We start from the raw sequence: 27,728 nt of genomic DNA, 5'->3' as shown, positions 1-27,728 counted from the left end.
CATCCACCACACCCATCCCATTACACTCACATCCTGTGTGTCCGTCCCCTCCACCCCGTGAGCCCCTCTGGGCGGGCACTGTGCCCAGCCATCCCCATGCCACATGTCAGATGTCATGTGAGATGAATTGTTCAATGGATGACCTTTAAGTTGCCTGGCAATGGGGTCTCTGGGACCAAGGTGGGAGGGCCATGCACAGTCTTGACTTGCTCCCAGCACCTCTTTGAACAGCCCACGCTCAGACCTCCAAGTACCCTGGCATGCTTTATCCCTCACCCTCCAAGGCTCCTTTTGTGGCCAGTAGAAAGAGAAAGTTCTCATGTGGAGCACGGACATGGTGCTAATGCCATGGGAACACAGCTTTCAGGTTGTTCCTCACCCCGTGGGTCCCTGAATGCCTCTGCCCCAGTGACCAGGACAGTTACCTGTGTGCATTAGCATAACTGAGGTCAAGCCACCCTATGGACGATAGCCTGCCAGTGTCCTCTGCCCATGGGATTGCCATGTTCTTCTTCAGGGGATCTTCCCAGCCTAGAGATCAAACACGTGTCTTGTATGTTTCTTGCATTGGCAGGTTGGTTTTTGTTCACCACTAGCACCAGTATTCTTGCCTGGAGAATCCCAGGGTCGGGGGAGCCTGGTGGGCTGCCATCTATGGGGTCGCACAGAGTTGGACACAACTGAAGCGACTTAGCAGCAACAGCAGCAGCACCTGGGAAGCCTGTTTCTTCATCATAAAACAGCCTAAATAGACTTTGCTTCCTCACCAGGCTCTGGGGAGGTCAAATGAGATAATGTATGCAAAAGCACATTATAAGTCAAAAGTACTATGCTTCCTGGTTTAATACCACCATCACCACCCCCTGCAATCTCACTCACCCCTCTTCATCTTCAAAGTCCTTAGTCAAGAGTTGGTTTTGTTGTCTTGATATGAGGCAAGAATGATTTCTGAAAAGCAAAGTTACTTCCATGTGCAAGGTCAAAGTTTTTTAGGCAGCTGCATTTCAGGATGATGCAGTAATGGGAAGATAAAAGGCTGGTACTTCCTTGTTGGTCCAGTGATTAAGACTCCATCCTCCTACTTCAGGAGGCATGAGTTCTATCCCTAGTTGGGGAACTAAGATTCTGTATGCTGTTTGGCGTGGGCAAGGAAAAAAAAAAGAAGGCTGATGTCAGAATATCTGATCTCTAGTCTTGGCAATGTCCTTCTCCTTATTTTCCATCTTTAAACATTGGCACCATCCTTTCATTCTTTTTTTTTTTTCATCCTTTCATTCTTGAACACTCTATTATAACCAGACTCTGCTAGACACTGGAGCAGGAAAAAAAGTCTTAATTCTGGCCTTCAAGACATTCAGCCTAGTCTTTCTGGCAAAACTTGGGCTGTGGTAGGTTTGCAATTATTTGCTGCCATGGCTCGGTGCTAAAGAATATGCCTGCTAAAGCAGGAGACATAAGACATGTGAGTTCGATCCCTGGGTCAGGAAGATCCCCTGGAGAAGGAAGTGGCAACCCGCTCCAGTATTCTGGCCTGGAAAATTTCATGGACAGAGGAACCTTGTGGGCTACAGTCCATGGGGTCACAAAGAGTCAGACACGATTGAGCATGCGTGCACCTTCTTGTGAGAGGATTGTTTTCCTCTGCCTCATTGACATTGGCTTGGGCAGATGACTTCCACTGGCCAGTGAGATGGAAGTAAAAGCGGCATTTACCGCTTGTGAGTCATTGCATGTCTGCAGGTCCTCTGGTTCTTTCTTTCTCTACCATAAGACCAGCTTGTCCCAGAGAGGGATGGAAGAAAACATGTGACTGACTCATAGAAGATGTGAAATGGAAGCAAGAAATAAACCTGTTCTTGTAAGACTCAGATTTGGGAGGACATTTGTTACACAGCCTAATCTAGCAAAAGCTGAGTGATACAAAAGGAAAGAATGGTCTTCTATTTCTTTGCTTCATTGGTTTGGTGATAAGAACAGTAATCACTGTGACTAAAATGATAGATTTTATGTTGCTCAAAACCTTACTTCATTCATTTCTTGTCTTTAGAGCCTTGAGGTCTAGGTAGCCAGGGATCCAGGCAACCAGGACAGGTCAAGTGCACAGAAGCTCACTGCCCACTTCTATATGGCCTTGGTGGCCCTAGTGAGCCAGCTTCAATATTTCTTTGCCACTATTTCTGATGAGTGGTTGGTTCTTTGTGCTGAAATCACCCTGAACTGCTTCCCTGACCATATCTGTAAGGCAGGATCCTGGGGTTGTTTGTCCTTCATGAGTTGAATCAGGACTTGACTTTGGAAAGAAACTCCCTATTAGACCATACTGACCTGGGTGCAGAATGTGCAACTGCCTGTCTGCTTTCCTGAGCCTCTCTCAGAGTCCACCCCTGAGGAAAACCCAAGTCACTTCTCTGTTTCATCTGTCCATATAGTCAAAGCTATGGTTTTTCCAGTAGTCATGTATGAATGTGAGAGTTAGACCATAAGGAAGGCTGAGGGCCAAAGACTTGGTGCTTTCAAACTATGGTGTTGGAGAAAACTCTTGAGAGCCCCTTGGACTGCAAGGAAATCCAACCAGTCAATCCTAAAGGAAATCAGTCCTGAATATTCGTTGGAAAGACTGATACTGAAGCTGAAGCTCCAATACTTTGACCACCTAATGTGAAAAGCCAACTCATTGGAAAAGACCCTGATGCTAGAAAAGATTGAGGGCAGGAAGAGAAGAGGGCAAGAGAAGATCAGATGGTTGGATGGCAGCATGGACACCATGGACGTCAGTTGGAGCAAACTCTGGGACATAGTGAAAGATAGGAAAGCCTGCCATGCTACAGTCCGTGTGGTTACAAAGAGTCAGGCATGACTTAGTGACTGAACAACAACTGTTTACACATGGTTACTTTTTTTTTCTTTCCCATTGGGTGGAACTGAAGGGGCATAGCCAATTCCTTTAGAGTATCAGGCCTAGACGACAGACAAACTTTTGTTGAGCTGATCCTGAGTGCCTCTCACAGCCTAACTTCATGTAGTAGTAGTAGTGTTAGTCACTCAGTCGTGTCCGACTCTTTGCAACCCCATGGACTATAGCCCTCCAGGCTCCTCAGTCCATGGGATTTTCCAGGCAAGAATACTGGAGTGGGTTGCCATGCCCTCTCCAGGGGATCTCCCTGACCCAGGGATCAAACCTATGTCTCCTGCACTGCAGGTAGATTCTTTTCTGTCTGAGCTAACTTCATTAACCCCAGGTCAGTAGGTGCCCAATATGTTACTGGAGAAGAGTGGAGAAATAACTGCAGAAAGAATGAAGAGATGGAGCCAAAGCAAAAACAATGCCCGGTTGTGGATGTGACTGGTGGTGGAAGTAAAGTCCAATGCTGTAAAGAACAATATTGCATAGGAACCTGGAATGTTAGGTCCATGAATCAAGGTCAGTTCAGTTCAATTCAGTTCAGTCGCTCAGTCGTATCCGACTCTTTGCAACCCTATTAACTGCAGCACGCCAGGCCTCCCTGTCCATCACCAACTCCCGGAGTTCACCCAAACTCATGTCCATTGAGTCGGTGATGCCCTCCAACCATTTCATCCTATGTCGACCCCTTCTCCTCCTTCCCTCAATCTTTCCCAGCATCAGGGTCTTTTCAAATGAGTCAGCTCTTCGCATCAGGTGGCCAAAGTATTGGTTTCAACTTCAACATCAGTCTTTCCAATTAACACCCAGGACTGATCTCCTTTAGGATGGACTGGTTGGATCTCCTTGCAGTCCAAGGGACTCTCAAGAGTCTTCTCCAACACCACAGTTCAAAAGCATCAATTCTTCAGCGCTTAGCTTTCTGTATAGTCCAACTCTCACATCTATACATGACTACTGGAAAAACCATAGCCTTGACTAGATGGACCTTTGTTGGCAAAGTAATGTCTCTGCTTTTCAATATGCTATCTAGGTTGGTCATAACTTTCCTTCCAAGGAGTAAGCGTCTTTTAATTTCATGGCTGCAATCACCATCTGCAGTGATTTTGGAGCCCCCCAAAATAAAGTCAGCCACTGTTTCCCCATCTATTTGCCATGAAGTGATGGGACCAGATGCCATGATCTTAGTTTTCTGAACGCTGAAGTTTAAGCCAACTTTTTCACTCTCCTCTTTCACTTTCATCAAGAGGCTCTTTAGTTCCTCTTTACTTTCTGCCATAAGGGTAGTGTCATCTACGTATCTGAGGTTATTGATATTTCTCCCGGCAATCTTGATTCCAGCTTGTGCTTCTTCCAGCCCAGCATTTCTCATGATGTACTCTGCATATAAGTTAAATAATCAGGGTGACAATATACAGCCTTGACATACTCCTTTTCCTATTTGGAACCAGTCTGTTGTTCCATGTCCAGTTCTAACTGTTGCTTCCTGACCTGCATACAGGTTTTTCAAGAGGCAGGTCAGGTGGTCTGGTATTCCCATCTCTTTCAGAATTTTCCGCAGTTTATTGTGTAATTTGGAAGTGGTCAAACAGGAGATGGCAAGAGTGAACATCGACATTTTAGGAATCAGTGAACTAAAATGGACTGGAATGGGCGAATTTAACTCAGATGACCATTATATCTACTACTGTGGGCAAGAATCCCTTAGAAGAAATGGAGTAGCCCTCATAGTCAACGAGAGTCCGAAATATAGTACTTGAGTGCAATCTCAAAAATGACAGAATGATCTCTGTTCATTTCCAAGGCAAACCATTCAATATCACGGTAATCCAAGTCTATGCTCTGACCAGTAATGCTGAAGAAACTGAAGTTGAATGGCTCTATGAAGACCTAAAAGATCTTCTAGAACTAACACCCAGAAAAGATGTCCTTTTCATTATAGGGGACTAGAATGCAAAAGTGGGAAATCAAGAGATACCTGCAGTAACAGGCAAATTTGGCCTTGGAGTACAAAACACAACAGGGCAAAGGCTAATAGAGTTTTGCCAAGAGAACACACTGGTCATAGCAAATACCATCTTCCAATAACACAAGAGAAGACTCTACACATGGACATCACCATATGGTCAATACCAAAATCAGATTGATTATATTCTTTGCAGCCAAAGAAAGAGAAGCTGTGTACAGTCAGCAAAAACAAGACTGGGAGCTGACTGTGGCTCAGATCATGAACTCCTTATTGCTAAATTCAGACTTAAATTGAAGAAAGTAGGGAAAGCCACTAGACCATTCAGGTATGACCTAAATCAAACCCCTTATGATTATACAGTGGAAGTGACAAATAGATTTAAGGGACTATATCTGATAGACAGAGTGCCTGATGAACTATGGACAGAGGTTCGTGACATTGTACAGGAGGCAGTGATTAAGACCATCCCCAAGAAAAAGAAATGCAAAAAGGCAAAATGGATGTCTGAGGAGGCCTTACAAATAGCTGAGAAAAGAAGAGAAACTAAAGGCAAAGGAGAAAAGGAAAGATATACCCATTTGAATGCAGAGTTTCAACAAAAAGCAAGGAGAGAAAAGAAAGACTTCCTCAGTGATCAATGCAAAGAAATAGAGGAAAACAATAGAATGGGAAAGACTAGAGATCTCTTCAAGAAAATTAGAGATAGCAAGGGAACATTTCATGCAAAGACTGGCACAATAAAGGACAAAAATGGTGTGGCCCTAACAGAAGCAGAAGCTATTAAGAAGAGGTGGCAAGAATACACAGAAGAACTATACAAAAAAGATCTTCATAACCCAGATAACCATGATGGTGTGATCACTCACCTAGAGCCAGACATCCTGGAATGTGAAGTCAAGTGGGCCTTAGGAAGCATCACTATGAACAAAGCTAGTGGAGGTGATGGAATTCCAGTTGAGCTATTTGAAATCCTAAAAGATGGTGCTGTGAAAGTGCTGCACTCAATATGCCAGCAAATTTGGAAAACTCAACCATGGCCACAGGACTGGTAAAGGTCAGTTTTCATTCCAATCCCAAAGAAAGGAAATGCCAAAAAATGTTCAAACTACTGCACAATTGTACTCATCTCACATGCTAGCAAAGTAATGCTCAACATCTTCCAAGGTAGGCTTCAACAGTATGTGAACCATGAACTTCTAGATGTTCAAGCTGGTTTTAGAAAAGGCAGAGGAACCAGAGATCAAATTGCCAACATCTGCTGGATCATCGAAAGAGCAAGAGAGTTCCAGAAAAACATCTACTTCTGCTTTATTGACTACGCCAAAGTCTTTGATTGTGTGGGTCACAACAAACTGGAGAATTCTTCAAGAGATGGGAATACCAGAACACCTTACGTGCCCCCTGGTAAATCTGTATGCAAGTCAGGAAGCAACAGTTAGAACTGAACATGGAATAACAGACTGGTTCCAAATTGGGAAAGGAGTATGTCAAGGCTGTATATTGTCACCCTGCTTATTTAACTTATATGCAGAGTATGTCATGCGTAATGCCAGGCTGGATGAAGCACAAGCTGGAATCCAGATTGCCAGGAGAAATATCAATAACCTCAGAAACGCAGATGACACCACCCTTATGGCAGAAAGTGAAGAAGAACTAAAGAGCCTCTTGATGAACGAAGAGGAGAGTGAAAAAGTGTCTTAAAAGTCAACATTCAGAAAACTAAGATCATGGCATCTGGTCCCATCACTTCATGGCAAATAGATGGGGAAACAGTGGAAACAGTGGCTGACTTTATTTTGGGGGGCTCCAAAATCACTGCAGATGGTGACTGCAGCCATGAAATTAAAAGACGCTTGCTCCTTGGAAGAAAAGCTATGACCAACCTAGACAGCATATTAAAAAGTAGAGATATTACTTTGCCAACAAAGATTCGTCTTGTCAAAGCTATGGTTTTTCCAGTAGTCAAGTATGGATGTGAGAGTTGGAGTATAAAGAAAGCTGAGTGCCGAAGAATTGATGCTTTGGAACTGCAGTGTTGGAGAAGACTCTTGAGAGTCCCTTGGACTGCAAGGAGATCCAACCAGTCCATCTTAAAGGAGATCAGTCCTGAATATTCTTTGGAAGGACTGATGCTGAAGCTGAGACTTCAATAGTTCGGCCACCTGATGCAAAGAACTGACTCATTTGAAAAGACCCTGATGCTGGCAAAGATTGAGGGCAGGAGGAGAAGGGGACGACAGAGGATAAGATGGTTGGATGGCATCACCGACTTAATGGACATGAGTTTGAGCAAACTCCGGTAAATGTGAAGGACAGGAAAGTTTGGCATGCTGCAGTCCATGGGGTCACAAAGAGTCGGACACGACTAAGCGACTGAACTGAACTGATCAACCATATTAACCAAGGCCCGCCCTGCCTCCCACATTCCTTCCCTCTTTTTCTTCCTTCCTTCCCTCCTTTAATTCCTTCCTCTTTTCTCTCATTTCTTTCTTACAGCAAATATTTATTGATTCCCTACAATATTTTAAGTCATTGCCCTGGACACTGGAAACGTGTCCATGAGTAAAACAGAGCAAGAAGCTCCTCCCTAGGACTTCCCTGGTGATCTAGTGGTTAAGAATCTGCCTTGCAATGCAGGGGATCCCAGTTCGATCCCCGGTCAGGGAACTAAGATCCCACATCCTACATACTGTGGAGCAACTAAGCCTGTAAGTCCATGTGCCACAATGAAAGATCCCATGGTACACAACTAAGACCCAATGCAACCATATAAACATTGAAATATATATTTTTTAATTTAAAAAAAAAGAAGCTCCTTCCCAAGAGCTGGGGGGATGTATGGGGTGCATGGGCATGCCAGTCCATCATTCTTTCATACAGAAATCTGCCACATTGGTATAACCTATTATTCTTTTCAGTTATTCTAAATGCAGACCTCTGGGTAGAGATAAGATGGACAGATAAGGAGATGAAAGAGGAACTGGTAACAGTTCCTAACAATTTCTCCTGGAAAAAAAGTCTGTGTAGGTTTATCAGGCTGGGCCTTACTGTCTTCTAAACATTGGAGCAAAGATGGGAATAAATGATCATTTTGTCCAGTGCTCCCCAGAATTTCCACCAAGTGGCCCTAGGGGCAGAGCACCGTGAATCACTGTCCATGGAGACAGATTTACCATGAAGCTGCCAGATACAAGGGAAATTGTTTTGAATTATCTTCTGCAAGTTAAACATTAATGTAATTTTTTTGCTTGCTTTTTATAACATAGCTGTTTTGTTTTCATATAAAAATTATCCTCCCAAGATCATATATTAATTCCACTTACAGGGAATGCCCAGAATAGGTAAATCTATGGAGACAGAAAGTAAATTAGTGGTTGTCCAGGGCTCCCAGAGCTGGAGGACATGGAGGAGATGGCTGAAGGGTAGGGTTTCTTTTTTCTGGTGATGGAAATGATCTAAAATTGATTGTGTGATGGTTGCACAACTCAGGAATATATTAAAACTATTGAATTGTATGCTTTAAGTGGGTGGATTGTATGTGATATGAATTATATCACATACGTGTGCGCTCAGTCGCTTCAGTCATGTCCCACTCTTTGTGACACCATGGACTGTTGCAAAGGCTCCTCTGTCCATGCAAGAGGAGACAAGAATACTGGAATGGGTTGCTGTGGAATCTTCAGAGAATCTTCCCAACCCAGGGATCCAACCTGCATCTCTTATGTCTCCTGCATTGGCAGGCAGGTTCTTTACCACTAGCGCCACTTGGGAAGCCCCTATATCTCGTAAGACTGATTAAAAATAAAAAATAGTCCCTCCTAACCTTCATGTAAAGTTGGCATTCCAGGAATATAAGTAGCTTGTAGCTTTTCACTATTGAGTAGGCCATGGCTGAATGGACCCATTCGAGAAGTGGGATTCTGGTCCAACCCTGTCAGTTTATAGATTTACAGAAGCCTGAGGAGGAGACACGACTTGCCCAAGAACCTGGGAGTAAGGAGCCAAGCCAGGTTTCTGGAGTCTGAGTCCAGGAGTACAGGGTAAACCTCCAAATGTACTTTGCACTGAACTTGGCATTCATTTTGTTTCGCTTCTCTACATCATTTACTTCCTGAGTCAGCTCAGCCACACAGGTTTCCTGGTCCATGTCCTGAGCCCTCTTGATTGCTCTGGCTTCCCATATCCTGGATGTTCCCCCAAATAAGTGGCTACACCTGTGGATCCCTCACCCTTACGTCCCCCGGGGGCCGGGTGGGAGGCCCAAGTGGAGGAGGGGCCCCACCCCTTCTTGCCTTGAGCCCCACTGAGCCAAAGGCCAGCTTTGCCTTGGGGAAGCTGTGGGAGTCAGAGCCACTATCTGTTTAATCATGGAGGAGCCAGCAGTATCTGGATGGAACCCCAGCCAGGACACTTTGATCCTAATCTGCCCGACATTGGGCAAGCTGTGAACGTGAGTGGCTCCGGTCAGACATAAAGAATTGTGTGCTGAGCTGCAGTCCCTACAGGCCGGCCGTCTCCAGAACGCCCCAGGCCCAAGGACTCTCCAGCTGAGTCTAGGTCAAGGACTCTCCCCGCCAAGCTGACCTTTTTCATTGAGGGGCAGACTCAGAGGGTCTCTGTAACCTTGGGACCTCCTTCTGTATGGTTCTAAAAGTTTTTGCATCCATTCTTTTTTTTTGTTATTATTAATTAGTTTATTTATTTCTGGCCAAACTGGTTCCTCACTGCTGCCTAAGGGCTTCCTCTTGTGGCAAGCCGGGGCTACTGTCTAGTTATGGGGCAGGGGCATCTCTTGTTGTGGAGCACAAGCTCTAGGAGCCCAGGCTGCAAACAGATGTGGCTCAGGGGCTTAGTTGCTCCTTCACATATAAAGGAAATCAGTCCTGAATATTCATTGGAAGGATTGATGCTGAAGCTCCAATACTTCGGCCACCTGATGCGAAGAGCTGACATTAGAAAAGACCCTGATGCTGGGAAATATTGAAGGCAGGAGGAGAAGGGGATGACCAAGGACGAGATGATTGGATGGCATCACCAACTCAATGGACATGAGTTTGAGCAAGCTCCGGGAGACGAAGGACAGGGAAGCCTGGACTGCTGCAGTCCCTGGGGTTGCAAAGAGCTGGACACGACTGAGAGGCTCAACAGCAACCAGCAGCACCTGTGGAATCTTCCCAGACCAGGGATTGAACCTGTGTCCCCTGTGTGGGAAGGTGGATTCTTAATCACCGGGAATCAGGGAAGTCCCTTGTATCCATTCTTTCATGAGATCTTTAGAAAGGTTTTGTGAGGTGGGAAAAGCAGATATTATTGAGCTTTGTTTTTGTGGAAGATGTGGAAACCAAGGTGTAAGAATGCTCGTTATTTGCCCAGGTGGTTTTTATGCCAACAAACAAAGGAACTAGATCTGCTCCAGGCTTCTGGGCCAGGCTATTTCTACCACACTCTGAGCCCAGATTAGCAGCAGTATGCAAGGTGGCCCACGGCCTCCCAGGACAGCATGAGCATTAATCTCCAAGCATCTGAAGACCACCTCCAGAAGAATTTCATTTTAAATCCATGCCCAGGGCTGAAATTAGATTGAAAAGATAAGAGACAGCAGTCCTAAGTGTACTCAGAAGTATTTCCTAATAACTAACTCTCTCCTCCCCCATTTCATGAATGTGAGAGTTTGGGAAGTTAGTGGTCACAGGCCCAGATGACAATGTGAGGTATTTCACCAAGGAGGGGTTTAACCACCACTTGTCCAACAGAGGAGAGACTGGCCCTGGAGATTAACCAAAAACTAGTCCTTATGGGGGCTTCCCTGGTAACTCAGACGGTAAAGAATCCGCCTGCAATGCGGGAGACCTGGGTTTGATTCCTAGGTTGGGAAGATCCCCTGGAGGAGGGCATGGCAACCCACTCCAGTATACTTGCCTGGACAATCCCCATGGACAGAGGAGCCTGGCGAGCTACAGTCCATGGGGTCATCAACAGTTGGACATGTCTGAGCAACTAAGCACAGCACAGCACCGTCCTTACAGAAACATAGGAAGTTTGGGCTCTGGAATTCTGGGGCCAGGCTGTCACATTCTCCCTGCCAGGCAAGATCCCTTACCTTATGTCTGATTGGAGCTCCCATGTCTTACTGTCTTTTAATTAGATTACAAGGTTAAAAATTATCTGATTATCTAGTCCAGAATTTTTAAAGCACTTTAAAAAAAAGCTTTAGAATTCTTTTTCCCCCAAATAAGTAAGAATTCATACATCCAAGAAAAGCAGAGCTGGGAAAAAGGAGCACCTTGGGGACTTCCCTGGTGGTCCAGTGGTGAAGACTCCACGCTGCCAATTCAGGAGGCCCAGGTTTGATCCTGGCTGGGAAACTAGATCCCACATGCAGCAACCAAGAGTTCCCAGCCCGCATCTAAGACTTGGTACAGCCAAATAAATAATAAAATAAATAAGTATTTAAAAAAAAGAAACATCTTGGAGAATGAGTTACCTCATGCTCCATCCTTTAATAGTTCTGGTAGCCCTTCAAAATTCTTGAATCCCTCTGAAAACTGATTTAATCTCTCATTTCACTTACAGGGGAAACTGAATATAACAGTGGTAATTGTTCTTCTATTTAATTGCATATTATTGTGTACTCATTTTTTTATTCTCCCAATGGTCCCACGTGACAGGCCCCATGTGACAGAAAAGGAAGTTGAGACCCAGGGCAGTTAGGCAGGCAGCTTGCTTGGAGCTGCCCAGAGAACGTGTGGAGGACAAGGGACTTCTGTCCAGGACTGTCTTGCTGCAGAGCCAACATTGGGCCAAGTCCTCAAAAACACAGATTTCTCACTAGACCCAGACTCTAGTGGAATAAGACCTTAATGGAGACTTGATGTAGATTTGTTTTTCCATCCCCCCAAAGGGCCAGCTTTCATAATACCTACTTTGAACACTGGAAAGGCACTGACTGGTGATCTTAGATAGGGTATGTGGCTTTCAGTGTTCTAGGGGAGGTGTTGGCAGTTTGTCAGTGGCTGAGATGAAAGTCAGACCAAGTTCCAAAAGTCACCCTGAAGCTGGGGCAGCAGAGAGTGAGGTGCCTCCTTCCCTGACACAAAATCACGTTGTCACTTGGAATGACTTCTGTCCGGCAGTTGGCATTTGTGCAAGGAACTAGGCACTATAGAAGGTTAAGAACCCTGAAAGAATCTGCTCTGATGTCCTCATTTTACAGATTTAAAAACTGGGAAATGGGTACTTCCCTGTGGGCCCAATGGTTCAGAATCCTCCTGCCAATGCAAGGGACACAGGTTCCACCCAACTTAGGGAAGATCCCACAAGCTGACAGGCAGCTAAGCTGGTTCACAACAACTACTAAAGCCCATACCCCCGAGTCCGCCCATGCTCTGCAACAAGAGAAGCCATTGCAATGAGAAGCCCGTGCACCATGTCTAGAGAGTAGCCCCCACTGGCCACAACTCGAGAAAGCCCACACATAGCAACAAAGACCCAGTGCAACCAAATAAATAAATACACACATAATAAAAAAAAATGAATAGTTTTTAAAAACCTGAGAGATAAGAGTAGCAAAAAAGGAAGAGGAGGAGGAGCAGGAGAAGAGAAGATGGTCCAGGGAAGCTGGAGCCCCCAGCAATACAGGCTAAGATCATCTGCATGTGAAAGGAGGGTCAGTAACAGCAGCCATGGCTCTTTCATCCAACAACTACCGGATGAGAACTTACCATGCGCCTGGCACAGGGTACAGGATACATGCCTGAACAAAATAAAGACCTCTGCCCTCCTGGAGCTCACAGCCCAGTGGGTGAGCCAGACACTACAAAGTCATCCTAATGGTGGTCTTCAGAGTTTGTTGAACAACCCAGGAGTACAAAGCCTTTGATACTGTTCCTTCAGTATAATTCTATTTATTTATAAATTATATACACGTGCATCTACACTAATCTATGGGCTTCCCAGGTGGCGCTAATGATTAAGAACCCACCCGGCAATGCAGGAGACATGAGATAAGGGTTTGATCCCTACCACCCTGGGCCACACGTGTGGATCCTCTGGAGGAGGGCATGGAAATCCCTGCAGTATTCTTGCCTGGAGAATCCCCTGGACAGAGGAGCCTGGTGGGCTACAGTCCATAGGGTCGCAAAGAGTCGGATATGACTGAACCGACTTAGCTATGCTATTCTATATTAAGTATATTTAAGAAAGTGAAGTCCTTCAGTTGTGTCCAGCTCTTGGCGACCCTATGGACTGTAGCCCGCCAGGCTCCTCCATCCATGGGATTTTCCAGGCAAGAATACTGGAGTGGGTTGCCATTTCCTTCTCCAGGGGATCTTCCTGACCCAGGGATCAAACTCTGGTCTCCCACATTGCAGACAGACTCTTTACCATCTGAGCCACAGGGAAGCCCCATGTATATGTAAATCTACCGCCAAACAGAAAAATTTAAAGAATGAATTCAAATATAAACACAGAAGTTCCAATATTTTTTGGCCTCTTTCTACTTGGATTGTATTAGAAATAGACTCAGAGCACTCAATGGAGAATTCTGGACCAGCCACCCTACAAGCTGGGAAAGTTAGACATTCTGAGGTCAAATGTTGTTTTAGGTTATTTTTTATCCTAAGTTGCAGCCCACTCTCATAATATCAGTACTCCATTCAACTTTTTAAAAAACTGTGGCAAAATATATATAACATTAAATTTACCATCTTAACCATTTTTAAGTGTACAATTTGATAGCATTGAGCACATTCACTCTGCTGTGCAACCGTTACCCCCATCTGTCTCTAGAACCTTCTCATCCCCCCAAAGTGAAACTCTGTACCCATTAAACAGTAACTCCCCACCCCGCCAGGGACCCTGGTACCCACCATTCTACTTTCTGCCTCCATGAATTGACTACCCTAGGTCAATAATTATTTTTAAGCTCCTATGATGACTCAGGGGGGTGGTTTGGCACCTAGGAGTCAGTGGTGAGCAAAGCAAACGAGGTTTCCACCCTCCAACCTCCAGTAGTCTTCTTTAACTAGCCTAACCTGGAGAATCTCAGGGATGGGGGAGCCTGGTGGGCTGCCATCGATGGGGTTGCACAGAGTCGGACACGACCGAAGCGACTTAGCAGCAGCAGCAACCTGGTACTGCCTTCGGTCAGTGTCTTTGGTGTGGCAAGGAGTGGGTGTATCCACGTATGTGGCCCAGAGTGGTAGACAGGGCAGGTGAGCTTAGAAGAGGTGGGAGTGGTGAGGCTGGAATTGAGTGAGATGTGACCGGTGACCATCTGATAAAGGAGAAATACCTTCTCAAGGAATTCCTAAAAAATTGAGAGGCAGGTTGGGCTTCCTGCATTATGTAGGTCGAGGCTGTATTTATTTTAATCGAATGACATAGAAAAGGCAATCCCAGAAAGCTGGTGGACATGGGAACATTGGTGTGTCATTTATTGTCAGTAACCTTCAAATGACTTGGGGCTAAGGCAACTTAGCCAGGGCTGGGGAGGATCAGGTTTCCATTACAGAGATGGGGATTCGCACGTGGGTTATTCTCCCAGGGTGAAGCTTAGCCAGGTGGCTGAAAGCCTCCCACGCTCTGCCCTTCTGCCTGCCTTTACCTTAGGATAAAATTATACAGTTCCAATTACAGGACTGGTCAAAAATCAATACAAAAGGTGGGAGAGAACAGATCATTTTTCTTATGGAAGTAACTGCTTTCATTAATTTTTCATTAGTGCTGCCTTCGCTTTGCTATCCATCACTGGCGGAGCCGTAGCCTGTGTTTCAGCCAGTATGCATGTTTCTTGGATTCAGGAGACAGTGGTTGATAAAACCTGCAGGTTCCTGCCAGGATTGCTGCCTGTGGAACTGGTTTAGGTGACTGTTCTAAGACCATTTTGCTGGTTGCAACGTGCTTAAAAATAGCAGATTTCTACTCACCAAAACTCAGTCTTAACTCCATCGTGGACATGCTAACTATAGAATAAGGTCCCGCTTCTGTTGCATTTATTTTGGGGGGTGTATGTAAGTCAGTCTCTTGGTGGGCACTTTGGGCATTAATGGATGTGATAAGTCCATTTGGCTGGTGCATTTGGCTAAGGGCTGTCTTTAGGGACTGGAGTCTTGGGTGGGGAAGAAGTGGGGGCAAGGTCTCAGGTCTTTGCACGTGGGCTTCCCCGATTTTATTCTTTTTTTAAAAATAGTGATAGGCAGCTTTATTTTTTTTAATATTTATTTGTCTGCATCACATCTTAATTGCATCATGCAGGCTTTTTCGTGGTGGTACCAGGGCTCTCCAGTCGTGTTGCATGGGCTCCAGAGCACGTGGGCTTAGTAGCCCCATGGGAAGTGGGATCTTAGTTCCTCCACCAGGGAACAAACCGGCATCCCCTGCATTGCAAGTTGGATTCTTAACCACTGGACCACCAGGGAAGTCCCGTCATTTTATTCTTCAACTCCTCCCTCAGTTTCCCCATCCTCAGCCTGCCCCATCCTCTCAGAAGCTTAAAGAAATGGCAGCCCACTCCAGTATTCTTGCCTGGGAAATCCCCTTGGACAGAGGAGCCTGGCAGGCTACAGTCCATGGAGTTGCAAAGAGTTGGACCCGACTGAGCAACTGAGCACACATGAAGACTTTGCAACCCAGCACTTCAGCGGAATTTTTTGCCTGGTCACTCTTATCCCCTCTCTCCTCTTAATGCTCTTCATACTATAGTGTGTTGTCTATTCCCATGGGCCTCCCCTAACCAACCTCGTGTTACCTGAGGATGGGGCAGTGGCTTTTTATTTTTGGATCTTCAGCACCTAAGAGCACCTAGTCAATGGGAGGTGATTAATGAATGTCTATTAAATGAAGGAAACGACCAGAAGTCCTTGCTGCATGTAAGCCGGGATCAGAGCCCTCATTAGTCTCAGAGACGAGACTGACAATACTCCTCCAGTTGCCTTATCCTGTTGATGCTGAAAGAACTAAGTCCTAATCCCAGCTGTGTGGGTAATCAGCTGTGGAACCATGAATAAAACTCACAGGGTCCATATCTATAAAGATTTTCTTCCAGCCTTCATATCCTTAACCCCAAGAACCTCTGAGCTTGGAAAAGAATTCTCGCCTGCTCAACCCTCCAGCTGACATGACACATGAGCCTCGGATGGCCCTTGCCCACGCCCTGAGCTCACTGGTCCTCCTTCTCAGGACTTAGAGGCTTGTCTGGAGCTAAGCCTGCATCTCTGGTTTCAAACCAAGCCCTTCAGTCTGCTCCCTGGCTTTCATTCATCAATTAGCTCTGGACCCTTTCCTATTGGCCTTACCATCCCTTATGCACCTGATCGAGTCTGATCTCAGAAGCTAAGCAGGGTCGGGCCTGGTTAGAACTTGGATGGGAGACCACCTGGGATTATCAGGTGCTGTACTGTAGGCTTAAAAATAATAAAAAATGATAATAAAATAAAATTTTTTTAGATATGACTACATTTGGGATGACCACCTTCATAGGAAACATTTTCACTACCCCAGAAAGATCCTTTGAACCCCCACCCCCTGGCCTCCACTCTAGAGTCATTGCTATTCCAACTTCTATCACTGGAAACTAGTTTGGCCAGTTTTGGAGCTTCACATACGTGGATCCCTACAGTATGGATTCCTTTGGTTGCTCAGTTTTTCACTCAACATAACTTTTGTGATCCATTTGTGTTCTTGCATATACCTGTAGTTCATTCTTTTTGATTACTATATTTTGTTGTTTGAATAAGCTAAAATTTGTTTACCAACTTTCTCATTGGAAGACATTGGATTGTTTCTGGCTCTGGCCTTTTTGTGTTTTTAACTTTCACATTTATTTCCCTTAATTTCTAAATATGATAAAATCATTTAAAAAAATTCACTATCACTTACTAACCTTGTGACCTTGAGTGGGTTTATCTTAGCTATAGTTTCCTCATGTATAAAATGGGATAATAATAGTATCTTTTAAAAATATTTTTTCAGGTATTGTTTTGGGCAATAGTGTTTTTTTCACAGGGCTTCCCAGGTGGCTCAGATGGTAAAGAATCTGCCTGCAATGCGGGAAACCCAGGTTCTATCCCTTGGTCAGGAAGATTCCCTGGAAAAGGGAATGGCAACCCACTCCAGTATTCTTGCCTGGAGAAACCCATGGACAGAGGAGCCTGACGGGCTACAGTCCATAGGGTTGCAAAGAGTCAGACATGATTTTTTTTTCTTTCAAGGGTAAAATTTTTACTTTTGAGGAACTTCATATGCATATTTTCAAAGAAAGTCACATAAGAAAGGAAAAAATGTTATTCTCCCCTCATCCTAGAAACAAATAAGGGCATAAAATTTATTTACAATCATGACACTGGGAAGTTTAGTACCAGCATCTAAGATGAAGAAGAAAGGAGAGAAAAGCACTTACTATATATTTCAGATTTCACTGGTTAGGGGGGTCTTTGTTTGTGGTATTAATATTTCTTCTTTCAGTTCATATTACCAAAACAGCAAAAACCAGGAAAAATATATTTCATATATTCATATGAATATATACCCACGTTACAATGATTAGGTTTATATATTGAGGCACTTAGGATATTGCCTGGAATGTAATAAGCACTTTATAAGTGTTTGCTGATATTTACATTATTATTGAACTCTGGTGAGGATTAAATGGGTCATATTATGCTCAGAACAACACATTTGTGATGCAAGAGTTATGCAAAGAACATGGATTTTGAGCCTCATCTTTATCACTGACATCCCTTTTCCTAAGTTAGCTCACTTGTAACCCTGGTATTAATTTTTTTTCGCTGTGAGAATATGAAGTGATATGAATAGATATGGTTCTCAAGTATTCCAACTGAAAAAATAGCATCACCCTAACTCGCTGAACCCGTACCTCAGGAATTGCTGGGATAGAAAAAATATTTCTTGTAATTCTTGGACTACAGAATGTAGAAAACAATAACTATATCAAATGGTTCACGTTCAGGCAGGCCATGTTAATACAGTAAAAAGTTCCAAAAAGAAAAAGATCTCTGGGTATCCCTCTGCCATTTCCTTCTGGTTGCTCCCCGGGCTCTCTTTTCCTTCACAAGTTCTTAAAAAGAATAATCGACAATCACTGTCTTTACCTTTTTGCCTCTGAGTCCTTTCTCAGCCTGCTGTGGTCTAGTTTCAGGGCCCAGAACTTCACAATGGATTTCTCTAGGGTCAGCTGTGGTGTTGCAGTTACCATACCTGCCGGACCTTGCTCCGACACTGGACACATTCATTCTTTTCTTTGAAACTCTTTCTTCACCCCAATTTCCCACTCCCCATCTCACACTGTTTCTCATTCTCCCTCTTGGCTGTTTCTTTTTTTTTTTTAATTTTTTTAATTGGAGGAGAATTGCTTTACAGCATTGTGTTGGTTTCTGCTGTACAGCAGTGTGTATCAGCTGTATGTATACAAATATCCCCTACCTCCTGAGCCTTCTTCCCACCCCACCTCCCATCCCACCCCTCTAGGTCCTCACATAACACTGAGTTGAGTACCCTGTGCTCTGTAACAGCTTCCTGCTGGCTTTCTGTCTTACACACGGTACTGCATATATGTGAATGCCACTCTCTCAATTCATCCCGCCCTCTCCTTCCCCCACTGTGTCCACAGGTCTGTTCTCTATGACTGTGTCTCTATCCCTTTGGCTTTCCTTCTGAGTCTCCAAACACCTCTAAACGTTGGTGGCCTCTGTATAACGTGGTGACCACATCCCATCTACAGGCCCTCCCTGTGCTTCGTGGGCAGTTTCTTGTGAGTCACCCCTCCAAAGCCACGTGTTTAAGCTCAGCTCTTCCCCCCAAGACTGACCCCCCTGCCCCCGAGTCTGGACCTCCAGTTGCCCACAGGCACCTCCCCATCACATGCTCAAAACCAAACCCTGTCTAGAATCCCCTTTACCTGCTCTACAAATACAAGCTTCTGCTTGGCCTCCATTCCATTTTTCTCTTCAGGACTCCCCAACCCTTAAGAACCTGAGGTAGAAACTTCAGAATTATCCCTGATTCTTTTCTCTCTTTCACCACCCACATCTAATTGCTCATCAAGTTCTGTTGTTTCTGCCTTGGAAATATCTCCTGAATTTACCCCCTCTTCTACCTTCCAATTGCTTTCATTTATCATAGCTCCACGAGACAGCTGGAATAATCTCCTGATTTATTTCTTGGTCTCTGCCTGATCTACTTCCTTCTCCATTCTGCCACCAAAAGAAAAAAAAAAAAGTATTTCTTAAAAACAAATCTAGTTGCATCACTCTTGGGATTTAAAATGTCACTGATTCCCTGTTGCCTATGGCTGGTTCCCACACAGGGCGCCGGGGCCCCAAGGTCACCTGGAGGTAGATTCCTGGGGCCCCACCCCAGGAATTCTGAGTCATTAGGTGGGGCCTGGCTATCTGCCGTAAAATGTGCTCTGATCCTAGCTTCCCCAGGCCGCTCTAGAAGCTCTCTTTCCTGCCCCTGCTTCTGCCCCCCGGGAAATGCTATTCTTAGTACACTGGCATCTTGCTTGTTCGAGCCTCTGTGCTTTGCAGCCTCTGTCACTGCCTGGAAGACTCTCTGCTTCCCACTCCCGCTCCGCCTGTCTTCCTGGTGGGATCACCAAGCTGCCGCAAAGTCTTCTCAAGCTTCCCTGGGGTGAATGAGTTGTCTCCTCCTCTGTGTGCCCCAGAGCAGTCTGCACAGCCCCCGTCAGGGCATCTATTAACTCTGCTGCTGTATGATCAGGCTCCTGCCTGCCTTGCTGGGCGCATCTCCTGAAAGGCAGGACACCGTCTCCTTCTGCCTATGTCCTTGGTGCCTCGCCCCGTGCCTGGCACACCAGCCCCTGTTCCAGCTTGGCCATCAAGTAAGAGAAGGAACCTCCCTTCCTCTTCCTCCTTTTTTATTTCAAGCACTGCTGGTCAGATGATGCCATCGGCAGTGCTAATAGTTAGAAAAAGCCCAGTGTGTGTCTGTAAATGTTGCTTAGGCTAGGACTCCCAGTTTCTCAGAGTCCGTTTTGGTACATTTTATTTCACTTTTTTCTTTCCTTTCAGCAGCAGAAAATTAGGGAGAGGTTGGGGAGGAGCAGCAGGAAAGAGACTGCAGAGCCTCCCACGTGAGGCTTCTCAAGTCTGCCCCCCACCAAGGCTGTTGGACTTGGGTATGGTGAGGCACTCTCCCCTCCCCACGATTTCACTGTGAAGAACCACCTTAACTGTCTGAAAAGCCCCACTGAGGCGGCTTCCATGGTTCCTGGGAGGTAACATTTATTTCTTTGGCCAACAGGGCACTGCTTTCTGTGGCCTGGGGAAAGCAGGAGCAGTAGCGGGGTCTGCGTCCTGCTCGGTGACATCTAGGGTGACGTCTAGGGAAAGACAGCTGATCCACAGAACACCAACTAGTAGATGGGCTCTCTCCTCCTGGAGAGAGAACTTTGATGGTGCTTCAGTGGGACAAGGACATCTGTGACTTGAAGGAAAACGGACAGGCCATATTGCAGCCAAACAGAAATGAGTGAACAGCCTTTGGCACGTATCAGCCAAACAGGCTTCCAAGAGTTAAACAATCTTGGTTATTCTTTAGCTGTTACTACTAACAAACAAACGGGCTTCCCTGGTAGCTCAGATGGTAAGGAATCCGGCTGCCATGCGGGAGACCCCAGTTCGATTCCTGGGTCAGGAAGATTCCCTGGAGGAGGGCATGGCAACCCACTCCAGTATTCTTGCCTGGAGAATCCCCATGGACAGAGGAGCCTGGCAGGATGCAGTCTTTGCAGTTGCAACTCTTTGCAGTTGCAAAGAGTCAGACATGACTGAGCAACTAAACACGCACGCACGCACGAACAAACACTTGGAGCTGGACTTGTCCTTCACCAAGCTAATTACTCTCTGACTTCATATAGATTATACTCAGCACCTGGCCTTCTTCTCCCCCTACACTCTCTTGTAGCATCCCGCATTTCAGAGAGAAGGTCATGGGCCGATAACTTCAGGGACACCAGGCCTGATTGCTGAGTTGTCTGAGCCAGCTGTGGCTGTTTTGAAAATTGGCAGGAGAAAAACAAAAAAGCAAGACCTTCAAGAGGATATAATACTCCTCCCTATTCCTGAGAAAATGGGGCACAGTTCTTGAGGCACTAGCCTGCTTTGTTTCCCTTTTGCCTGGCAAAAATCCAAATTCTATGTCCAAACTTCCGTTGGGTGGGTATCAGTGGATGGGGAGCCATGATTTTGGCAATAGCCACACTCACAGAATTCTCACAACTAAGACTAGAAAGAGGGCAAACAGCTTTCTGGAGATAGACAAAGGACTGCCAAGGCACCCATGGGGTGGGGATGAAGGAGAGACACCAATCCCATGCAGTTTCACTGGGACTAATGGCAAGTTCTTCATCCAGTTACAGGATTCCCCGCCTGTTCGAGGTCAAGATCAGGGTGGGTGTCTGTTTCTGCATGTGAGATATCGCATCAATGTTACGTTTTTTGAGAGCTATGTAGGAGTATGTTCTTTTTCTTAGGAGATACCATGTTGAAGTACTTAGGGGTGGATTGTCCTGATGGTTGCAATTTATCTTCAAATGGTTACTCAGAAACCACACACACAGTGAAGCAAGTGGGAAGGGCAGACAGACATGGTTAAGTGTTAACAACTGATGAATCTAACTGAAGAGTGTGGGGTATTATTTGTACTATTGCTTCAACTTTTCTGTAGGTTTGAATATTTTTCAGATGAAAGCTGAGGCAAGGGTGGGTTAACACTGAAATAAAGGCTAATTTCAAGAACTGTTTTTGCTGTATTATAAGCCTAAAAATGAGAAGCTCCAGTGGTGAGTAGGCAAGTTAAGGCAAACCATTATTACCTCTCTTCTTAGCCGTGGAAAGCTACCGAATAAAACAAAGGCTAGTTTGTGTGGTAGATGAACTCATTTATCAGCGCATTCAGACTGGAGAGGCAGAGGGAAAGATCAGACTGCTTAGTCTCTTTCCTCCACCCCTATTGCATCTCTCTATTTAACCCTATAGTTACTTCCTGATACTTAAAAGAAGAGAAGGCAGCCCGACCTCAAGCTAACACAGCCAGTGTTCCAGGATGTTGCCGCACATAAAGCATCTCTGAAATACAAGCTCTAATTATTTTTGACTTTCTGACAAATGCTCTTAGTTTAAAAGAAATACAGAATATAACAATCTATTTTAAAAAGTTAATTTTGAAAGTCAGATGGTTTGTCAAAAAAGGAATGTTTTTTAAAAAATGTATTATAATTCATTTAGAGAGGAACAAAATATAATTTTTTTTTAACCTAAAAGTACTGCTGGGAAGTGTTTGGGCTGCAAATGTGTAATTTGGAGGGTAATTCACCCTGTTAGAGATACTTTCAGGGGCCCAGGAAATTTTTACACAAGCCTTGCCCAACCTGTTTGTCAATCTGGTGAGCCTCGCAGAGCCTCGTAGAGTCTGTGGAACCTGGGTGTGACAGGTGGCCAGACCTGGCTGGAATGTAGGCTCCTTCATCCATTTACTCTTTGGCTCATCCCTGATACTGACTATCTGGCTCGAGTTTCTTTTCCTCGGAGTTCATTGAGCTTCTTGGGTCTGTGGGTTGACAGTCATCTTCAAACTTGGAAAATATTTAACCATTGTTTCTTCAAATATTTTTCTGTTTCTCTCCCCATACTCCTTAATAGAGACTCCAATTACATGTCTAGTAGGCTGACTGAAGATGCCCCACAGCTCAGCAATGCCCTGTTCATTTTGTTTCAGCGTTTTAAAAAAACCCTGTTTCATTTTACATAGTTTCTATTACTCTATCTTCAAGTTCACTAATTTTTTCTTCTCTAGTGTGTAATCTGCTATTAATTCTATCAGGTCTACTCTCAGGCATGATAATATTTATTTCTGGAAGTCTGACTTTGTTCTTTTTTATGTTTCCCATGTCACCAGTTAACATGTTCAGTTTTCACTTTAGTTTCTTGGACATATGCAATGTAGTTTAATGTCCTTGTCAGAGAAGGAAATAGTAGCCTACTCCAGTATTCTTGCCTGGGAAATCCCATGGACAGAGGAATCTGGCGGGCTACAGTTCATGGGGTCAAAAAAAGTCAGACACGACTTAGTGACTAAACAACAATGTCTTTGTCAACTAATTCAATCATCTTTATCATTTCTTGGTTGGTTTAGATAGATTGATTTTTCTTCTTACTATGAGTTGAATTTTCCTGCTTCTTTGCATGCCTGGTAATTTTTTATTAGATGCCAGACATTGTGAATTTTACCTTGTTGGGTGCTGGATATATTTGGTTTCCTATAAATATTCTTGTTTTAGCATTGAGGTTGAGTTACTCGGAAATAGTTTGATCCCTTTGGGATTTGGTTTTAAGCTTTGCCAGGTGAGATCAGAGCTATGTTTAGCTTATGGCTAATTTTTTCCTACCACTAAGGCATTCTAATATTCTAGCCAATATTCCATTAATTATGAGGTTTTCCACTCTGACTAGTGGCAATAGGAACTATCGTTGGCTCTGTGTACACAATAGTTTTTCTAATTCTTCTACATGGTCTTTACTTAGCCTCGGGCCATTTCCTTAGCCACATGCACTGATCAGTACTCAGCTGAAGACCCTCTTCAGTTCTTTGGTTTTCTCTCTCTGTGTATAGTTCTCTCCTTTCCATTACTCTGCTCTATAAACTCTAGATTTCTCGGCTTCCAACTCTCCAACTCAAGGAGACCACTGGCTTCTGCCTGGGTTACCTTTCCCTGTACTGTGCCTGTTGGTTAGCCTGGGCGACTGTAGGGATTACCATGTTTGTTTTCCACCTCTCGGACGTCATTGTCCTCTGTTGCCTGATACCCAGTGTCTTGAAAACCTCTGTTTCGTGTATTTGGTTTGATTTTTCAGTTGTTTCAGGTGGGAGAGTAAATCTGTTACTCCATCTTGGTCAAATGGGGAGGTCCTCCAAGACTTTCAGTTGGGCAAAATCCAAAGTACACATTTAAACATCAATAGTGGGAGGACTTCCCTGGTGGTCCAGTGGTTAAGAATCCACTTTCCAATGCAGGGGATTTTGGTTTGATTCCTGGTGGGGGCACTAAGATTTCACATGCCGTGGGGCAAATAAGCCCAAGCACTACAACTAGAGAGAAGCTCACGCACCACAGCGAAGAGCCCACGTTCCTCAACTAAGACCCAGCACAGCCAAATAAATAAATATATTAAAAAAAAAAAACTACAGTGCTTGAAGAGTTTAATATTACTAATAATGGATTCCCTATTCTATGTCCATTCCTTTACATCTACTTTTCATTTAATTTAGTGTTTATGAGGATTAACAATCTCTCCAAGTGATGCTGTTAGTAACATGAGACACAGACTCTGCCTTTTCTAGACATAATAGACGCCACTTGTTTATTTCATCTGTCATCAACAAATAATTTCTTTAGCACCCACTAGGTGTGACATAAACATAAATACGTCAGATTTCTCCCATTGATGACCTTAAGTTTGGCCATTAGATATAGACATATAAATACATATTTCAATGTTATGTGATATAAGTGTCATAATAAAATACAAATAGGATGCTTTAGAGGGGTTGCCCAGCTGAGGGACACATGGGAATGTGTAAAGGGAATCTTTAAGGATGAGGGGAAGGTGATTAAGCAAGTAAGAGGATATATGTGTTCCAAAGCAGGGAGACTCCAAACAATACAACACATGCATGTGTGTGCTAAGTTGCTTCAGTCGTGTCCGACTCTGTGTGACCTTATGGACTGTAGCCTGCCAGGCTCTTCTGTCCATGGGATTCTCCAGGCAAGAATACTGGAGTGAGTTGCCATGCCTTCCTCCAGAGACTCTTCCTAACCCAGGGATCAAACCCACATCTCTTATCTCTCCTGCATTGACAGGTGGGTTCTTTACCACTAGCGCCACCTGGGAAGCCCATCCAATATGACACAGGGGAGAGCTAAAAGCTCCTGTACTTCTGTAGGAGATAAGGCTGAGAGTTAGATGGAGGAGAGCCTTGTATACCACACTAAGGAAACAAGAGGACTCTGAAAGCAATGAGGAAACAATGTTGGAGCTTTCATCAGGGGGGTGAGAAGCTGCAATGTGGAAGAAGCATTTTAGGAATGACACACCCAATTTCTGGTCCAGAAAACCTATTAAGATCTTATCGAGGCACTTTCATGGCAGTCCAGTGGTTAGGACTTCACCTTCCAATGCAGGGGGTAGGGGTTCGATCCCTGGTTGGGGAGCTAAGCTCCCAAATGTATTGTGGCCAAAAAAACCCAGGACATAAACAAGAGAAGCAATATTGTAACAAATTCAATAAAGACTTGGAAAATGGTCCACATCAAACAAATTCTTAAAAAAAAAGACCTTATGGAAATAGTCTACATAAGAGGAGTTGATGCTTCTCTGGTGGCTCAGACAGTAAAAAATCTGTCTGCAATTCAGGAGACCCCAGTTCGATTTCTGGGTCGGGAAGATCTGCTGAAGAAGGGATAGGCTACCCTCTCTAGTATTCTTGGGCTTCCCTTGTGGCTCCGCTGATAAAGAATCTGCCTGCAATGTGGGAGACCTGGGTTTGATCCCTGGGTTGGGAAGATCCCCTGGAGAAGGGAAAGGCTACCCACTCCAGTATTCTGGCCTGGAGAATCCCCATGGACAGGGGTGCCTGGAGGGCTACAGTCCATGGGGTCGCAGAGTCGGACACGACTGAGCGACTAAGCACAGCACAAGAGGAGCTGATAATATGACACTGAGAAGTAGTAAAAGGGATGGAAAGGAAGAGACTGATTTGAGAAATGCTTAGGAGACACTTTCTGTAGAACTTGACCAGCTAACGTGGGGAGGACAGGAAATTGATTCCTGGTTTGGATGGACGAGAGCATCTGAATTGAGATAAGAAATTTAAAGGAAGAAAGGACAGGGCTGGGGCTAAAACAAGATCAGTTCTAGATCGTCAAATGGAAACATTGTACAGACCCTACATTTGTCATAGCTTATCACAGAATACATTAAAGTGATCTGATTACATGCTATTCACTTGCCTAACTGGAGTGAGTGGCAGGACCATATCTTACTTGTCGCTGTACCCTCACAGCTGGCTTCCCTGCCTGAAGCTCTGGGATAAGTTGAGCCTGAAGCACAGGTGATGGGAAACCCATCTATGGCTGAGGTCATCCAGGGAGAAAGAGGAGGCCAAGAAGAACACTGACACCCCCCAAAAAAAGATGTTCACACCTTGCGGGGAGAAACTGAGAAATGAGTGACCTGGCTTCACACTGCCGTGGAGCTTTCCCATGGACCCCCTGAAATACCAGCTGCTTTGTCAGTGTTTTTGGTTTAGGTAAGTCGTTTTCTTTGTAGATTAACACAAAAGCTTCTAGTGATAGTATAGAAGTATTTTGATCCTTTACTTGACTGTCTTTGCTTGGAAGAAGAGATCCAAGGAGCAGGCTGGGGGATGGAGACAGTTAATGCAGACTGGGGAGAGGCAGAAGGCTACTGGGAGGATTTGGGGTGTGTGTATGTAGTTCCCCCGACTCTGGAGCTGTAGGAACTAGCTCTGACTTTGCAGTTATGATGGTGGTAAGGAAAAGACTATCTAGGTCAATGTTCTGTTGTAGAAATACATCTACTATGCTTAAAGTAAGACCCATAACTGAATTATTTTCAAGAATACACAACCTACTGAACAAAATTCCAAATTTTCTGGTATTTATATATACTGTGTCCTAAGTCACTTTAGACGTGTCCGACTCTTTGCGACCCTATGGACTGTAGTCCTCCAGGCTCCTCTTTCCATGGGATTCTCCAGGCAAGAATATTTGTGGGTTGCCATGCCTTCCTCCAGGGGATCCTCCTGAGCCAGGGATCGAACCCACATCTCTTATGTCTTCTGCACTGGCAGGGGGGTTCTTTGCCACTAGTGCCACCTGGGAAGCCCATTTATGTATATTAAGAGACCACGTATGAGAATATGACTATAGAACAATATTTTAAATCATATAATACCATTTCAAATATATGGCTTCCCTGATAGCTCAGTTGGTAAAGAATCCACCTGCAATGCGGGAGACCCCAGTTCAACTACTAGGTCGGGAAGATCTGCTGGAAAAGGGATAGGCTACCCATTCCAGTATGCTTGGGCTTCCCTTGTGGCTTGGCTGGTGAAGAATCCACTTGCAATGTGGGAGACCTGGGTTTGATCCCTAGGTTGGGAAGATCCCCTGGAGAAGGGAAAGGCTACCCACTCCAGTATTCTGGCCTGAAGAATTCCAAGGACTGTATAGTCCATGGGGTCGCAAAGAGTTGGACACGACTGAGCAACTTTGATTTTCACTTTCAATGGATGCAAAACTTAAATGGCTCATAGGCAATCCATCTCCCACCATTTCCTCTTGCCAATCCAGCTGTCTATTACTGCTGCCTAATAGGAAAACCAGAGGAGAAAATTCCCTGGCAGTCCAGTGGTTAGGACTCTGCACTTTCACTGCTGAGTTTCCCAGTTGGGGAACTGAAATCCTGCAAACCACGCGGTGTGGCCCAAAAAACCAGTGACATCAAATAGATGGTTTAATCCACAGATCTTCAAATGATCCTTTTGGGCATCCTCACTTGATGTAATCAACTGTCCCTACTGATCTTGCTTCTTTTCCAACTAAGGTGAGGCTTCCTGACAAAGATTTGGTCTTCAGCTTCCAGAACAGGCTTTCTGAGTCAAGTTCCAGAGTTTGAGTGGAATGCACAGCAAGGGTTCCTCTGGCTTTTAAGTCCTGTTATGTGTGTGGTCAGTAACTCAGTCGTGTCTGACTCCCTATGGACTGCAGAGAGTCTCCCCATGGACTGTAGCCCG

The 27,728-nt window shown here is 44.8% G+C and overlaps 1 protein-coding gene and 1 pseudogene across 2 annotated transcripts in view; both read left to right on the top strand.

The window, feature by feature from the left end:
• The window catches only part of TAF4B (TATA-box binding protein associated factor 4b), a 187,915-nt gene that overhangs the window by 121,472 nt on the left and 38,715 nt on the right, over positions 1–27,728 (top strand). The window lies entirely within an intron of this gene.
• Positions 16,152–16,270, top strand: LOC145534985 (5S ribosomal RNA; annotated as a pseudogene).

The sequence above is a fragment of the Giraffa tippelskirchi genome, chromosome 14, assembly GCF_054371585.1.
Source record: "Giraffa tippelskirchi isolate mGirTip1 chromosome 14, T2T-mGirTip1v1.2.pri, whole genome shotgun sequence".
NCBI classification, from domain to species: domain Eukaryota; kingdom Metazoa; phylum Chordata; class Mammalia; order Artiodactyla; family Giraffidae; genus Giraffa; species Giraffa tippelskirchi.
This window is presented reverse-complemented; position numbering and strand designations above follow the sequence as displayed.